General features: G+C 39.3%; 1 long non-coding RNA gene across 1 annotated transcript in view; it reads left to right on the top strand.

Moving 5' to 3' along the window:
• The window catches only part of LOC138153492 (uncharacterized), a 604,705-nt gene extending 587,042 nt beyond the window's left edge, over positions 1-17,663 (top strand). The window contains exon 4 of the long non-coding RNA XR_011166391.1: positions 16,600-17,663. This is a non-coding gene — a long non-coding RNA (uncharacterized lncRNA). The remainder of the gene's footprint in view (positions 1-16,599) is intronic.
• The last annotated feature ends 1,465 nt before the right edge of the window (positions 17,664-19,128 follow it).

Raw genomic sequence — 19,128 nt, 5'->3', positions numbered from 1 at the left:
ATACCCAAATGAGTGCTGTCTCCTTGGTAGGGAAGAGAGCAGGCAGAGAAGATATACATCTCTATGCCGGGATAACCCGGATCAAACCATATTTGTAGTGGCTCTTTCGGAATTGTCTTCAGCTCCCAGGACACATTCCTTTGAAGGTCCTCAATGGGGGGAAAATCTTCCCATTTTGAAGATGACTTTGCCCTTGAAAGCAATCCGAAGTCCCCAGGGCCCAAATCAGTTGAGTAAGGAGGACAGTCAACTTGGGCCACACCATTTTTTGGATCAGAACCTGGTAGGGTGACTATAAAATAATGAGCCTGATTTCCTGTGGCTCAGGAAGTGACCCTAGAAGCAGTTTCCAGAAACAATTTTTGAGCAAAAGCAGCATCAATAGAACACACCTGCTTGGTCTCCCAAGGTGAGGTCTCAGAGGACAGCAGCATCTTGTGCATTAGTTGTTAATAAATGTGAGCCATTACTGGGTATGTATGCTTGTTACAGAAATCATTCTACTGACATCACAGCTATACTCTATATATAGGGGTGAAGGGAACCCATGCAAGTCATCTTTCTCTGAGCTTCTGATTTTTGATCTACAGAATGAAGGTGTTTTTCTATGACCCCTAAGAACTCTACTGACTCTAAATTCCATGGTCCTGTGATGTATGTAAAATAAATGTTCTCCCTGACATTTTGTATAAACTGAACTTCTAGAAATAGAGCACTTTCACAATCTGAAATTACAAAACAGTATCCACCCAACTTGATCATTTAGGCTCATCATAATGATTCTGATACCCAAGTCAGTAAGTGCTCTCTAAATCATCAGAATTAAACTTTAACATGGAGTGTTATGCATAATTCACTGTATCCTAATTCTTTGAAAAGTGGCAGTTCAAATAGGGTCTATATGGTAACTTTCTTTTTAAAAGAATATTAGGTTAAGCAGGACAATCTTCAACCACACCAGATAACACAAAGATGGAAGAGTTGCATCACAAATGTTTTCACATTTTACAATTGGGAAATCTAAGATTCAGAAATGGAAAATGACTCCCTGAATTTCTCACAACACACAGCAAAAGAAAAATTAGAATCAAGATTTCTGAACCCACTGGTACTTCCTTTCTAGGTTTCCATTGAAGCACTGAGAAGCTTTTCTGTTGTTGTTTTGTTTTTTTAAATGGAAGGCTAAGATTTGGGGGAGGCAGATTATAGATCAGTGGTGTCAAACTCAAATAGAAACAGGGTTCACTAAATGATACATAAGGATCCCAGCAGGAGCATATTGACTCAGAAAAACACATATTAATATTATCTGTTTTATTGTATTTTTATTTATTTTGTTAAATATTTCCCAATTACATTTTAATGTGTTGTAGAAGTGGTTCCCACGTGAGGACTGAACATAACAGAGAGTATTAACAGGAGACCCAGGTTGCCAGGACTGGGGGATGTCTCCTTGGACAGTCTGTCCAAGGAGGAAAGGGAGGCAACAGTTGATGTAGTGAAAAGAGAATTGTAGAAGGAGGTTCTAGTTCCAGTTTTGCTGCTGTCTCTCTAAATGACCTTGGATTTCAGTCTCCTTCCTTGTAAAATGAGGGGGGTTGGATAATGAATGATCTATTTAGGCTCTGAGATCCTGAAACACAATGGAAAACTTGGCATCTCCCGGGTTTCAGTCACCTCTCCTTCATCCCTGGAGAAGGCTCATTCCTAACCAAATATCTTGCTCATTTTTCTCTCTAGATCTGTTTCTGCCCTGCCTAGAATCACATGCAGGGATGTGCAGCCACCAATTGTAGAGAAGCAGCCATAAAAACATAATGAGCCCAGAGATACCAAAGTGAAAATGATAAAGAGAATGTCATAAACATTCAAATAAATATATAAATATAAATGCATCCATAAACTGAGCCCTGGAGGTATTTTAAACATATAATGTGGCTGTTCTATCTCTTACTTTGCCTGGAACAGCTTTCAAAGGGAATTAATTTAATTCTCTTGTTCACCCCACCTCAGCCCCTTACAGGAGTAATAGCTAATAACGAATACAGACAGACTCTCCCTCCCTCTCAGATCCAAGGACCATCCAAAGTCTCCCCTTTGCATTCATTATGATAAAGAAAATGCATTGAATTCACCTTGACCAAGGTCACATGACTATACACCTGGCATCCCTTTCTGTTGTACCAATCTAAACTAGGACTGGCTTCCACCCCGAGACCTGTTGTGACTTATACAAACATGGCCACCTCTCTATTGCCCTGATTAATGTAAAGGGAGTACAGGGGGTTAGTAGAAAATCATGGATAATACACAGCTAAATAGTTTAACAGCTGGGCACCAGGCAAGGCTCTCAGTTTCTCCCCTTTCTCTTCCTTCTGCCACAGGATGACATCTGGATTGAATAATAATACTGACATTTATAAAGTCCTTTTCAAAACACTTTACATGTGTGTTATAAAGAGACATATTAGATATGAACATATATGTATTAAAATTTTATATGTATATATCTATTAGATATGTATTAAGACATATACAATTGGGGGAATAAAATATTAAAAAGAATGGGGAAAAGATATATACATATACATGTAAATATTTCTTTAATACATTATATATTATATATACAATGTATATGCAGTTATACAATGAATATGCTATATTAAATATAGGTTTGTGATGTACATAAATATATTAAATTTATTGTACACAATGTATGTTATGTAGTAAATTTATTAGATCATTTGTGTATAATGTACAGATAAAATACATTAGAGATATATACATTTTTGTATATATATATCTTTAATACATATACATGTATAAATACATGCATACATATCTTTTTAGATATATGAAGATATGTATTAAAGAGATGTATACATGGGTATATATCTCTTTCACATATATATTATATCTCTTTAATGCATAATACATGAGAACTTTATACTTTAATATGTTTATATGTGCTTTAATATATAAGATAGGTATACATATGGGTGTGTGTGTGTATATATATTGATCCTTATAATGATCCTCGAGTGAGGTGCTTCCATTATCTTCCTTTTAAAGATGGGGAAACTGAGGCTTGGGGAAGTGATTGCTCTGGGTCACATAGCTAGTGAGTGTCTAAGCTGAGTCTAACCCAGGTCTTCCAGACTCTAAGTGTAGTGTTTGATCCATAATGTCAGGCCGCTTTGTGGGTCAGGTGGAAAAAGCAAAGGCCTGGCAGTCAGGAGACCTGAGCTGTAGTCCAGACTCTGCTTCTAATTTGGGATATGACCTTGGATCTAAAAACATTTGCCCAACTGACCATCTACTAATACAGAATCATAAGCTAATAAGGAACCTTGGAAACCATGTATTCTAATGTTTTCCTTTACAGACAAGAATCTGAGACCTAAAGAGAGAAATGACTTGCCCAAGGTCTCATACACGACTAGTGGCAGGACTAGAACCCAGAACTTCTGACTTCCTATGCACTGTTCTCACTGCTCTATACCAGTGGCGTCAAGTTCAAATAGAAACAGATCCCTGTAGGTGATATATTGACTTAGAAAACTACATATTAACATTATCTATGTCATGTTTTTATTTATATTGCTAATCACTTCATCATTTCTCAATTTTGTTTTAATTTGGTTTGGGCCTCATGTGGGAGGCTAGTAGACTGCTTACAGCCAAAGGATTATGAGTTTGACACCGAAAATGTGGCTTAAGTTCAGCCATGAATAAGCTGTCGATGTCTATAGATCTGTCCATAATGTCTACATTTTCTATTTATTCTTCAACTTAGGATATACTTGAGGGACCACAATCTACTTCATGAATTCCTGTATGCTGAGGGCCAGGATCATAACCCTGACCTGCATTGTTTAACCCCACCCTCATTTGGGTCATTCCAATTAGACGACTCAAGCCCCTTCCCATTCCAACTCACCCTACTTCATTTCAAGGCAGTGACGGGGACACAGCTGCAAGCTGAACTTTCTGTCAGTTGCTTAGTAAGTTTTATTCAATACATAATAAGTTTCTGCTGTTGCTGTAACATTCCTGAGAACTTCTTCACTTGTCACTGTAGAGGAGAAAGAGCACAGATTCAGCCCTGAAATGGACTTTAGTGCATATCCAGCCTTTGTTGCTGTTCAGATCTTTTTTGGTTATGTCCAACTGTTCATGACCCCTTTGGGCATTTCCTTGGCAAAAGTACTGGAATGGTTTGCCATTTCCTTTTCCAGTTCATTTTACATAGGAGGAAACCAGGGGGATCTATGTTAAATGACCAGAGTCATCCAGTCAGTAAATGTTCAAGGCTGGATTTGAACTCATGAAGATAAGTCTTTCTGACTCTAGGTCAGGCACTTTATGCACTATGGCACCACCTAACTGCCATCTGGTCTTTACAGAAGAGGAAATTGAAACCCCACAGAGTTTGGAACTTGCCTAAATGATATAACCAGGCTTTAAACCCAGCTCCTCTGACTCCAAATCTAACACTCTTTCCACGGGAGGACAGTCCAATATTCTCTGGCATTTCTCTGTCACCTGTCAGAAATTATGTGAGCTGTTAGAACGAGGTCAACTGGCAATGGAATAACACCCAGTGCAAGTCTTTGCATATGTAAGAAGGCATTTAAGACCAGTATCCATGTTGTGCATAAAAGAGAAAAAAAAAGCTCCCATGCACACACCTATAGTGCTCTTGGTCCATATCACTGACCTTGGTTGAGAGGTCTTATAGGTTAGCTGAACTTGGTTCAAATCCTTCTCACCCCAACTAGCCATGTAACCCTGGGCAAGTCAATCCATCTCTGAACCTTGGTTTCTACATCTGCAAAATGGTGGGATGGGATTTGTTTCATTCTAAGATCTCATCAATTATTGTCTTGGATTTCAACCTTTGCTTTGGGATCTTACTCACTGCCTAATCTGATGTCTCACCGATACTTTCTGAATCTTTCCTCATCTTCTCTGCACATTTCTAAGACTCCTTGTGGGAGGCAGGAGCTTCAGAAAGAACCCTCTGCATTGTCATTATCATTAGTGAGTGCTAAATAATTACACAGATGAAAAGAGACATTATATTGTCATCACAATTTTATTCCACCAGTGTGCAATTATATCCCATGTTCAACTCTTACCTGGTGTTCAGAGTCAGATTCAAATTTTCTAATTAGAGGGAATGACTGTATACAAATAGAAGTATCCATATATAGCACTGTAGACACTCCAGGGGGGTGTCTATCTCTTTCAACCAGGTTCTTTTTCTGTGCAGAGCTCAGCAAAAAATAAGGTTAAAGGATTTGCTTTGCACTTGAATTTTAAGGGCTAACAGAAACTGGGCCTACTTGCTGTGCATGGAAGAGAGGAGACTTCATTAATTAAATTTATAGAGAATTTATAACCTCAGATACTACTGGAGGAAGTAGAGGTACCACACACATTAAAAATGTCCAAGATAAGACAATGAAGATCACAATAGAATAAAGACCATCTGAAGGAAGCAGAAGGAGTAGGTGTTTTCAGGCACCAAAGCTTGAACAGATTATAACGTTCTGGGCATTAGTTTTAGGGCAGAATACAAAGAAAGATACAAGACAGTGTTAGAGGAGTCACCAACCAAATTGGGGAGTTCCTTAACTAGCCTGATGAGAATGGGACACGGTTTAGAAGCAATTGAGGGGTGCTTACTTATGGAATGTGGCCATGCCCTTCACAGTTATCCCTTCCACATTGTAGGGTTTAGGGTTGTAGCATCCCTGTGATCTAGAAAATCTGCATAAAATTTTTTAGTATTCCCTTCTTACCAGAGAAGTATGAATTTTTTCTTCTTTTATGGGGTGTTTACAGTACCTCATTGTAAAATTTTGGTTACTATTACACATATATCTTATGTATTTCTGAGTTTCTAAACTTTTTATTTGTTGTCTGCTAACTTTCATGTGTTTTCTGCAGCTTCCACAAAAAAAATCTCATTTGATTTCTTATGCTGACCTGCAGTGTATCAAAACTGTGATGGGGAAGGTCATGATGTGGAAGGAATAACTATATTTCCATACTGATACGGTTTCAGAGATAAGAGCCTGTCTTCTGATGATTGGCTGACCAACATTCAGCCATCCCTTTGTGTGGTCCATAAACATGAGCTACTCCATCTCTCTCAAGTTATTCAGGACTTCCTATTTGCCTTTTCCCCTTATGCCTTCTTCCATGTTACAGCAAGAGGGAAAGAGGGAAAGTCCAACAGTCCAGAGCAGTCAGGAGAATCCTTTGCATCTTTGCATTTTCTGTGTTATGAAATAAGGGCTGTTCCATACCCTAGACCCCCTATTGTACTTTGAGTGCTTATGGGGAGTGGGGTTAAAGGCCTCTTTTATCTACATTTTAAGGAAATTCAGACACAAGCTATGCAATGAATATAATAAGGAATTTTCCTAGAGTGATTCCAGGTCAAAGCAATGCCCTTTTGGGATCAACTCCCAGGACTGGACCTGGTCTGTGAGAACCTAGAACTTTTGGTGGACTCTGAGCTGTGACTTACAAAGGCAAGAAAGTAAAACCAAGCATTTCATAGTTTTTGCTTTTTAACATATATCTTTGGCTCCAGACACCAAATTTTCCTTGAAATTTAGGGTGGTTTGATGATTGTCTTCAAGTTTAGATGAAAGATTTTATGAGGAGAAGGTGAGGGCAGTTATAATCCAAGTACATAAATCAATCAGAAAGTATTTATCAAGGGCCTAGTGTGTTCAGTGGGAGCTAGGTGCTCTTGGAGACACAGGAAAAGGAGAGGAAACCATTTATTCCCTTGAGAGAAGAAAATGAATTGGAGAGAAAAAAAAAAGAAATAAGACAACCTAGTATAACAAAGCACAGCAAAAAGAACACTAATTCTGGGTTCAGAGGACCTGGGTTCAAATCTTACCTGCTAACTATGTAATCTTGAAAAAGCACCTTAACTTCCCTGGTTCTTGGTTTGAGAGGCAGCATAGAGTAGCGAACAGAACACCAAACTTGGAGTAAGAACAGATCTGGGGTCAAATCCTGCCTCATATGCTAGCTATGTGATCCTGGGCATATCATTTGATATCTGTGCCTCGATTTCCTCCCCTGTAAGATGAAAGGGCTGGATTTGATGACATCTGAGATTCTTTTCCATAGATGTACATCTATGATATTCTACCAGATAGTGTGTTTAGAATACAAGTGCTCAGAGAGAGACAGAGGAAGAGAGAAGAAGAAATAGAGGATAGAGTTATTGAGAAGGCTTCATGGATGAAATGACACAAGATTTTGACTTTGAAGGATGGGAAAGGTTTAGACAAATGGAGAGAAGAAGGAAGAGCTTTACATACAAAGGAAAGTAAGTGAACATGCAGAGATGGGAGACAAGAAACAAAGAAAAGTGTAATTCCTGTAAAGGACAATAAAGGGTTGAGCCTGACCGGAAAAGATGTGTGTCTAGACTCATTATTAAGGGGATTTGTTCTGTGAAGTTTGGATTCAATCAAAGGGCTGCACTTGAGGACCTTGAGGCCCCAGGTTCCCGCTCCTGTTCTAGGGGAAGTACTGGAAGTGAAGAGCTGACTACCCCCCCCCCCCCACGAATTCAGATTGGATCCCAGAAGTCACTGGATGTATATTGCTGTTGGGGTTGGAGAGAAGGGAGAAGCCATTTTTTAAAGTCCTAGAGATATGGAAAGAAATAACAAAAGTAATGTTTAGGAAGTCCAGCTTGTCTTATTAGCTACATTGAGAGACATAGTGCTTAGACTTCTAGGGAGGGCTCTCCCCCTCTCTTTTACCCACTTCAGACTACACCAGCAGTACTATGTTCCATTCTGGGCACCCCATGTTAGGAGGGACTTAAATCCTGTAGCTATTCCTCTAGGTTAGTATCTAGACCTCTGTTCTTCCTCCTGACCAGGTGGCCATTAATGACCACTGTCATTATCTCCTAGCACCTCTCTGTAGTACCACGGGCCTCTATTATTCAGAACTGGAAGATTCTCTTCTTATTTCAAAATTCAAACCCCTACTGAACACTCCTTCCCCCAATGTCATGTGAGAGCCTCTGAAGTTAGGGTTTCAGATAAGATTTGGGAAAACTACTTACCCCTGAGGGTAGGAAACCTGATGAAATGTGCCAGAAAGGAAATCTCCAGCAGGGAAGATTCCCTGACTTGGGGAAAGGGAGAGAAGAAAGGAGTCTTGGAATTAGAGAGAGATTCCTGTAGTAAGTAGAATTTGAAGTGGGCTTTAACAAATGGATAAAATACATAATAATAATAATTCCTACTAAAGATCCCAGAGGTAGTGTTAGGGTAGAGTATGTAAAGGGAATTCTACATATAGGTAAAAGAGTAAGGAGGGCAGGTAGGTGACATAGTGGATGGAGTCAGGAAGGTCTGAGTTCAAACCTGGTCTCAGATGCTTACTAGCTGTGACCTTCCCTAAATCTTTACCCAGTTTGCCTCAGTTTCCTCTTCTGTAAAATGAGCTGCTGAAGGAAATGGCAAAACGACTCCAAGTATCTCTGCCAAGAAAACCCTAAGTGGGGTTATGAAGAGTCAGATCCAACAGAACAACAACAAAAGAGTGAGGAAAAGCATGAAATCTGGAAACTGCAGAGATATAATCCAGTAAATATTCACATGATTTGAAGCTAAAGTAAATTGTTCTTTTTACTTCCCTACATAAGTGTTGATGATACCCTTTCTCAAGTGTCCTGCCAATGAGGAGAACCCTTCCTGAATCCTAATTTAAACTTTGCTTTAGAACAGAGATTCTTGGGACAGGTAGGTGGGTGCAGTGAATAGACCATCAGCCCTGGAGTCAGGAGAACCTGAGTTCAAATGCAGCCTTAGACACTTAACACAAAGAAACTAGCCATGTGCCTTGGACAAGTCACTTAACCCCAACTGCCCTACCTTCCCCTCTCCAAAAAGCAAAAAAAAAAAAAAAAAGAGAGAGAGAGAGAGAGAGAGATTCTCAAACTTTTTGTGTCATGTACCCCTTGGACAATCTCACAATGCCAAGGGAACCCCCAGAATGAGATTTTTAAATCCATAAAATAAAATTCACAGGATTACAATCCTACCAATCATATGAAAATAAAAATGTAATTTTCCCAGTAAAGTTTATAGACCTCGCTAAAACCTAACCATAGACCACCAGTTAAAGAAATTTTAGTGTGGATGTTTTCACACAAAACAAAGGTCCTCAGTATTTTTGAAAGGATTTATCGACTCTCTCTGCCTTATGGCCCCCACCTGAACATACTCAGTGACACCACCCAGTGTCTTATCTCCAACTTCCTGCAAACACAAAGTTTACAAAATTCAGAGAAGGAAAATGAACTTGATAGATGAAATAAAATAAAGAATTTAAATGCAGATCAGGAAAGACAAACACCTTCCATAAGCATCCTTCTCCATGGACACCTGTACTGAGCCTCAGTCACTCAGTCTGTGAGATTTGTAGTGCAGTTATTATAAATCATGTATAATTCTTACAAATAGCGGTCATTTCTATTTGGACCAGAAACCCTGAGGGTCTTCCCCTCCCAAATTGATTTTATTTTTTTAACTAGGTAAAAGAGACCATTTTTGTCCTCATTTCTTACCTAACCTCACATCACTGAATGGTATTGCCTCAGACAAACTGAGACCTGGGAAAGACCTTAGCTTAGAAAGACCAAGATCTCCCTCTTTATCAGGGACCATCTCCAATCATCCTGATCTGCATCTTGCCACTGGATCCAGATGTCTCTGGAGGAGAAAGTGAGGTTGATAACTTTGCACAACCCTGCCACATTTAAACCCAATTCACTTGCTAGTCATGACATCACCTCCCTGATGTTGTTGGTCCTCTCTAGGAGAACAGTTACAAACACCACCAAGGGCTCCCAAGAGGGGTTGCCACTTGCATTAGCCCAGTACGGGGCTTTTCCTGTGGTTCTGCACTTCTGCCAGTGAATAGAGTTGCTAGTGTCTCCCATCATGGTTCCCCTGCCTGTCCTTCACAGATAAGAACCAGAATCCCTTTGTCAAAAAAAATAGTCTTCTCTGTTGTGGACAACATGGTGTCAGGGTAGATAGCAATCCTACAGAGTTTCCTTGCTTTTACCTTTTGTTGGCAGGAGACACAGCTCTTCTTACCTCATAATTCTTAGGGAGGACCAGACGAGAGGAGTCTTCCGTTCTGGAGCATTTCCATCATGCTCTAGTTTCTGCCAACCTCTGTTCTCAGGAACCATGCCTAAGGACCAGAAACATCATACCCTTCACAGTCCCAAGGGAAAACTCAGTTGCGAAGTCAGCCATGATGACTTCAAAATCTGATGTCCTGTCTCCCTTGGACAACCAGGAAAGTCATATCTTGAGGTATTTAAGAGTCTCTTATGGTTCAACTAGATGGTGACATAGTTCATAGACGGCTAGGCCTGGAGTCAGGAAAACTCATGTTCCTGAGTTCAAATCCAACCTCAGACACTTTCTGACTGTATGACCCTGGGCAAGTCACTTAACACTGTTTGCTTCAGTTCCTCATCTAAAAATGAGCTGGAGAAGGAAATGCAAACCACTCCAATATCTTTGCCAAGAAATCCCCAAAAGTAGTGATGGAGAGTCAGGCACAATTGAAATAACAACAAAATGTTCCAGCCTTCTATGAGTACTGGAAATATTAAAAAAAAAAAAAAAGCAAAAATAGTGTCTGCCTCAATACACTCACAATATAATGAGGAAGATAAGCAAACCACGGCACCAATAAGATAGATATACATATATGATTTTGTGTGTATATGTCTGATCATATTTGTATGTTATCTCATAAATATTTGTGTATATACATAGCCTGTATGTATAGATACACTTGTGTGTATTTATCCATAAACAGATAAAAGATATATGATAAACTGGAGATAATGGAAGGAAGCACTAGGGACCAGAAAAGGCTTCTTACAGAAGGACAAACCTGAAGGAAGCCAAGGATCAGGGAGTCCAGAGATAGAGTGTGTTGTGTGGGAAGAAGAGCATGAACAGTGGCACTGGACCAGAGAGTTTGTGGCACAAGCACAGTCTTTACTAATCTAGTGGTTTGACAAAGCAGCCCATTTTCTCCCCATTTATCTCCCAAGTTCTTCTGGGGGTAATAAGACCACACATCTAGAGTGGAAAGGGACAGCAATGGACATCTAGTCCATTCCCTGAATTTTACAAAGAAACTAAGGCCCAGGGAGATTAAGTGATTTGCTTAGGGTCCTATAAGTTGTAACATCATAGGAGGGATTTGAATCCGGGTCTTTTGACACCAGAGCCAGAGTTCTTTCCATTATACTAACCACCCCTTGAAAGCTGCTACCCACAATAGCTTAGATAGAAGGTATTGACAGAATTGAAAGCACTCCATTGGAAGAATGAGTCTCTACTATGTTATTCTTACAATTTTATAATATTCACCAAAATTTTAAGTATATAGTAGCAGAAGGCAATTTTCACTAATAGTAAAATCATACAACATAGTACCTAGATGATGGAGGCCTGTACTAAGGTGGGGACTAGGAGAATAGAAATAAAGAGGTGAAAAATAATATCTTGTATTTACATAACTACATTTTTCAAAGAATTTTCTCATCCATTTCCTCTCTCTGGTTATTAATCTCACACCAGCCCTGGTCCACAGTTCAGGCATTATCCCCAGTTGACAAGTAATAATGACAAATGATAACTACTAGTCCATAATATAGTTTGAAAAATGGTAACTAGGTCTCCTTCATTCCTCCTTTTTCTGTTTCCCATGATATTCTAGATATCTTATTATTAATTTTCTAATTTGAGAAAATAATCCCATAGTACTCTGCTATAATCTTTAAATGAATATAAGTAGTACCTTTATTTTAATAATGTTGTTTTGCTCTAGCTATAAACAATAAATATCTTTCTGGTTATGTAAGCCTTCCTTTATTTCTGTAAATGATTCTTAATTGTTTTTCTATAAATCCAAAGAATGCCTTAGTAAGTTAACTCGATAGATATTTTATATATTTTAAGGTACTTTGAATACAATTCCTCTTTTCCTCCTAGTTTTTGAGAGGACTGTATCAAAATATTGATTATACTTGTAGATTTATTTTGTATCCCATTAACTTAAAGTTATAAATTGTCATAATTAAGGAATCATGTAATCTACAAAGAGGAATACTTTTTTCTTCTCTTGGCTTATAGATTTAATTTTTAATTTAATTTAATTTTTTAAATTAATTTTTATTAATAAAAAATTTTGTACTTGTGCTAAAAATTTAATTTTTCTCCTAACATATGTATGTATGTATTAGTAGGGAAGAAAAAGCTCTGTGCTTTACTCTGTACTTACAGAAGAAGAAGACTTCCAGTACTTCACTGTTACAGACAATACTAGCTGGTTGTTGATTTTCTCAAAGTATTCATGATTTTCTTAGCATGGAGAACTCTCTGCCTGTCCATGACTGAATAGCTAAATCTTAGGGAATTGCCTGAAACAAATAACAGTTCAGTGACTGAGAGTCACATGATTATTAAGTCTCAGAGGTAGAATTTGAACCCAGATCCTTTGTAGTTCAAGCCTCAATCAACTATTCCATGCCACTGCTATTGTTCTGCTACAAAATCCTGTATAGTATAAATAAAACTCAAGGCCTATCACCCAAAGAGAGATATGGAAATGTGAAAAAATGACGAAGAGGATTGATAAACATTCTTAGAGCATATGAGAAACATACAGAATTTCTTTTGGAATAAGAAGACATCATTTTACACACTATTATATTTGTTGAACATAATTGAAAGGGGTTTAACTCTAATGGAACCTATAAAGTAGTTATAATCCAAGAATGAAATCAAAGTTACCCATGGGGCAGCTAGGTGGCGCAGTGAATAGGGCCCTGGCCCTGGAGTCAGGAGGACATGAGTTCAAATCCAGTCTCAGACACTTAACACTTGCTAGCCGTGTGACCTCGGGCAAGTCACTTAACCTCAACTGCCCCTGCAAAAACAAACAAAAAAACTACCCGTGGGCAACATCCACATGAATTCATCTGACAGTATGTCAGCAAAGAATCATATTTGTTTGTGGAAACCTAAAGATTTATGAACAACTCAGGACCAGGTCATTGACACCAAAAATTATAGAAGTGTTATCCTTAAGGAGCATGAATGTAGTGACCATGATAAGTAATGCAAAAAACGATGGAAACAGGGCAACCTTTTCCTAGGTTGTAAAAATTTGACACCTATTAAAATAAAAGAATACCATTGTACTGTAGGAAAAAACACTGGTTCTGAAATCAGAGTATGTGGCAGCTAGGTGGTTCAGTGGACAGAGCCCAGGATCTGGCTTCAGGAAGGCCCAAGTTTGAATCTGGCCTCAGATGCTACTAGCTATGTGATCCCAAGTGAGTCACTTTATCTCTGTCTGCCTCAAATCATTAGCTGTTAAATGGGGATAATAATAACATTTACCTCCCAGGGTTGCTGTGAGGATCGGCGAGGTCTTAATTTGCTAAGCAATCAGCACAGCATCTGGCACGTTTTTGTTATTCAGTCACATTGACTCTCCATGACTCCATTAGGGGTTTTCTGGGTAAAGATACTGAAGTGGCTTATGATTTCCTTCTCCAGTTCATTTTACAGATGAGGAACTGGGAGAAACAGGGTTGAGTGACTTGCCCAGGGTCACACAGCTATTAAGTGTTGGAGGTCTGATTTGAACTCATGAAGTTGAGCCTTCCAGATTCCAGGCTCAGTACTCTATCCATTGTGCCACCTAGCTGCCCAGCCTGGCACATAGGAAACCCTTAATAAATGTTTCCTTCCTTCCTGCCTGCCTGCCTTTCTACCTGGGTTGAAATACTGCTTCTGGTGCATATTACTTGTGTGACCTTGGACAAAAAACTCACCTTCCCCAGGTCTCAGTTTCTGTATATGTAAAATGAGACTGTTAGACCAGATGACCTCTGAGGTCATATCTAGCTTTAGGTCTTGGATCCTATGAATATCTAGCAATGCATGACCTACTGTTGAGACCTCTACATGAGAAAGCTCTGTCATATACCTCTGTCTTTCATGGAATGAGAGACAAGTCCCAGTACTACATAGACCTTAAAATATCATGAAGAATTCAGCCAGTAAACTCTACTAGAACCGGGCCGTGATCACAGACCAAAGTGTCACCCACATTCTCCTGGATAAAATATCGATTCATCAAAATTTAAGAATAACATTTTTAATGGAAGTCCCATACCTAATTCTCACATTCTACATAGTTGTTGTTTTTAAATACCAAAATACAGAGAGGATCAAAATAACATGGGAATAGGAGAAGGTACACCGATCGTCTGTTACACCAAGGATGCTCTCAGTGAGCCATAGAACATGAATTTACATCCCAATGCTTTTTTTCAACCACAAAAAGGTATTTTATATACCTGTACAATAGTTTGTGGAACATTAATAAAAATAACAGGGTATCAATTTATCTCAGAATTATTTTTATCTGAAACCCACTGAAAAATATTAGGACAAAATAATAATAAAATGATAATAATAACTCATTTTATAAGGTGCTTTAAGGGTTTTAAAGAACTTGCTTCACAGCAGTCTTGTGGGGTAGGCACTACAAATACAATTTCCCCCACTTTATAGATGAAAAAACCAAGGCCCCAGAAGTGAAATGACTCACCTGGGGTCAGGCAGCTAGTCAGCTAATTAATGGCAGAGCTTAGAGACTAGAAATATATTCAGTTCACATCTGGAGAATTGTATTCCATTATGGGCAACATATTTCAAGGATGACATTTACCAAGTAGAGTGTGTCCAGAGAAGGATGACGAGTATGATGAAGGGCCTAGAGAAATGCCCTATGAGAGATGGGGTCGTCAGATAGAAGCGTGATTGGGAGTCAAAAGGGACCTGTATTTGAATACTCTTCGGACACTCAATTGCCATGTGACCACAGGCAAGTCATTTTACCCCAGTGCCTTTAGCTTTCTCTTCTGTAAATGGGAGTAATTAATAAATGCTGTAATATCTACCTGGAAGGGTTACTGGGAAGATCAAATGAGACGACAAATTCAGAGCACTTTGTAAACCTTAAAGTGTTATATAAATATCAGCTATCGTCTATGACGATCATTTTAAGAAACTGCCATTGTTTAACCTGGAAAGGGGAAAACTAAGTGGAGAGATGAGAGCTGTCTTCAAATATACGATGGGCTGTTATGTACATAAAGGAACAGACTTGTTCTATTTTAATCAAGAAGCTGGGACCAGAACCAAGAGACAAAACTTGTAAAGAAGAGAATTTTGGATCAACTGAAGGAAGAACATTTTAACAATTAAAACTGGCTAAGAATGGAATTGGCTGTCTCCTGTGGTCGTGAACTACCCAACACTGGGGATATTTAAGTGGAGCTCAGAACTGTCAGGCATGTAAAAATGATTTCTTTGAATGAGTGGTCCCTAACATCTCTCCCAACTCTAAGGGGGAAGGGAAGGGAACTAGAATGTATTAAGTGCCTACTGTGTATCAAAGTGCTTAGAAATGTCATTTGGTCCTCACAACAGCACTGAGAGGTAGTTGTTATTTATATCCCCTTTTTGCAGATGGGGAAATTGAGGTAGGCTGTAGTTAAGTGATCACACAGCTAGTAGATTTGAACTCCTGTCTTCCTGACTCCAGATGCAGTGCTCTGTCCACGGAGTCACCTAGCTGCCTCTAAATGATTCTAGAAAAGTGTGATATGGGACAGAGAACACAGGCCTAGACATCACAACACCCGAGTACTAGACCTGGTGGTCCTGCTGACTAGGTCTGTGCCATTTGGAAGGCTTCTTTCCTACTCTGGGCCATATTGTTATTGTTGCTAATTGTTTCAGTCATGTCCAGCTCTTTGTGACTCCATTTGGGATTTTCTTGGCAAAGATAACTGGAGTGATTGGCCATTTCCTTCTCTAATTCTTTTTACAGATGGAGAAACTGAAGCAAACAGGGTTAAGTGACTTGCCTAGGGTGACACAGCTAGTCAGATTTGAACTCAGAAAGATGATTCTTCTTGACATCAGGCCCAGCACTCTCTGCACTATGGTGCCACCTACCAGCCCACTCTGGGACATAGTTTCCTTTAATTGAAAAAAAGGAGAGTGCAGTGGGAAAAGTGCCTACATTTGAAGTCAAAAGACCTGGGCTAGAATTTCCATTGTGCTGTGTATCCTTAGACAAGTGACTTCACCTCTCTGTGCCTCCATTTCTTCATCTATAAAAAAAAATGAAGGGGTCGGGGCAGCTAGGTGGTGCAGTGGATAGAGCCCTGGAGTTGGGAGGACCTCTGACACTTGATACTTACTACCTGTGTGACCCTGAGCGAGTCACCTAGCCTGACTGCCTCACCAGAAAAATAAAGGGGTCAATGTAGATGACTTTTGAAGTCCTTTCTAAATATGTGATTCCGTAACTGTACACCCTTTAAGAGGCCCTTTCCTGTCCTAAAATGCTTTGATTCTGAGCCACCTTATAGCATTCTTTCTGCTATGCTGCATTGAAATTTTATATTTTATCTTGCAGGTAGCAGAGGCCATCTATTGCAATCCTTACCTCAACAAGAATCCCTTCTACTGTTCCTGACAAGTGGCCATCCAGACCCCTCTCAAAGACTTCCAGGTGAAGGGACTCTGACCTCCCAAGGCACTGTAGGATAATACTAATTATCAGAAAAGATTTCCCCATATGAAGCCTCAATCTGCCTCTCTGCCACATCCTTCCAATGCTCCAGCAGAAAAAACCCAAGCCCTCTTCCTTTTTCCCCCCAGATGTCGTGTCATTTAATCTGTCCTTCACTCTACACACCTCCACCCATTAGGCATTTTTAAAAATCTCTCCACACATACATCTACATAATCTGGCAAAACAAATCCCCACATTAGCCACATCTGAATTTTAAGTTTATCACCAGTCAGTGGCTTGTTGAATGAATCACTTCATCCTCTGGATGGGTGGTTAGATCATCACATGGACCAGAGTTCTAAAGACTCAAAGCTGTTTTTGTTTTTGTTTTTTAATCTCTAAGTGGTATGAATAGTTTTCCTTGTTCTGTTCACTTCACTCTACATCTGTTCAAAAAGCTGTTCCATTTCCTCTGAAGTCATGTCATTTCTTACAGCACAATAATATTGCATTACATTGATATGTCACACTTTGTTTAGCCATGTCCAACAGGACAATAGTCACTTCATTTCCAATTTGGGGCTACCACAAAAAAAAAATCTTAAGTCCCATATTATCAACTACCCATGAGACATTGCAAACTGGATGTTCAGGAGACACCTTCAATTCAGCATGTCCAAAACAGAACTTGTTCTCCTTTATCCACATCCTCTCCTCTTTCAAATTTTCCTATTTCTCTTGAAGTCACTACCATCGTTCCAAGTCTCCCAATGTCATACCCTTAGTTTGTTTCCCTCCATATTATTTCATAAAGGTCATGTTGGTGACCTCTGAAATTGTCCATTCCCTCATTTCTTATGGCACAATAATATTCTGTCACATTGATATTGCTCAGACATCCTCCAATAGGACACTCTTGTAGTTTCCCATTTGGGCTACCATAAAAAAAAGCTACAAATATTTCCAATCCCTCTTTCACACAATAACCCTTCAAGTACTTGAAAATAGCTACCTTGTACCTCCCATGTCTCCTCTTTTCCAAGTTAAACATTCCCAGTTACTTGAGTTTATGCTTTTATGGCAGAGTACCAAGTCCCTTCATCATCCTGGTCATTCTCCAGCTTTTCAACACCCTATCACTTCTCTGGTCCTGGGTACTCTGCTTTCTTTTTATGTAGCCTTTAGCTAGAAATTCAATAAACCACCCCCTCAAAGCTTTTTCAGATGTTCTATGATCTAGCCATGCCTTCTCTTTACTTGTAAAATAGATTTTTCAACTCATGTAAGACTTTATATTTATTTCTACTAAATTTCATTAGATAGAACCCAATATTATTGTATATCTGACTCCTCTTTCCAATGTGAGCTCCTCTTCCAATCTTTGAGTCTAACTTGATAAGTGTGCCATCTGCACCTTTATCCAAGTTACTATTTAAAATGTTAGCGTAGAGCCAAAAACATTCCTGGGCCACTCGATTAGAGACCTCCTTCCAAATTGACCTTGAATGAGTGATAACTACTCCTTGGGTCCAGCCATTCAATCCATTCCAACAACACCTAATTATACAACTGTCTGGCCCACATCTCTCCATCCTTTTCCACAAAAATAACCTGAAAGACTCTGTCAAATGCTTTGCTCAAAAATAACCTGAAAGACTTTGTCAAATGCTTTGCTCAAATCTAGGCAAACTACATTGATAGCATTCCACTGATTTACCCATCTAGTAAGCCTTTCAAAAAGGGAAAATGAGGTCAGGCTGACCTGACCTGTGCTTGATGAAGCCAGGCTGGCTTTTTCTGATCACCCCTTTGTTTTCCAGACATTCACTAACTGTTCCTTAAGTAATACATTTCAAAATTTGCCAAGAATTAAATTCAAGATCACATTTGTAGAGTTTTCTGACTCCTCTGTTCCCTTTCCTGAAGACTGGGCCATTTGCCCCTCTACTATTCTGAGGTCCATTTGCTGTTCTCTATGATCTTCCCAGAACACAGACAGAGTGGTTCAACAATTCCATCTGATGATACTGTGAGTTATAGTTCATGTGAGTCTTTGAGATTCCTGAGTAAACTAGAAACCTATGTGTTTTTGATGGTTTATGAGTGGCCATGCTTGTAGACAGGGGCCTAGCCTATATGTCCCCTGAGAGCCAGCTTAGAAAATATATTTCTGTGTGGAGATCTGGACAAGATCCTTGGGATTACAAAGCAAAGGGGAAATGAGGGGATGCCTTGTGGGTAGGAGGAGGTGTCAGAGAGGAGAGATGATGAGAGAGGTCAGTGCTAGACTTGTAGGTTTATGAATCATTTTCTAGTAGATGATAATTAAGACCAGTGTTGAGGGTTGAGGGAGAAGGGCAGATAGCCCAGGACTGAGCCTCAGAGGACATTGATACATCGAGATTCCGAGAAGGGAGTAGAAACTATATT

This window comes from Petaurus breviceps, unplaced genomic scaffold (assembly GCF_028583685.1).
Source record: "Petaurus breviceps papuanus isolate PSGF00001 unplaced genomic scaffold, PetGlider_PUasm1.0 151, whole genome shotgun sequence".
NCBI classification, from domain to species: Eukaryota; Metazoa; Chordata; class Mammalia; order Diprotodontia; family Petauridae; genus Petaurus; species Petaurus breviceps.
The sequence above is the reverse complement of the archived record's forward strand: the minus strand, read 5'-3'. Positions and strand labels throughout refer to the sequence as shown.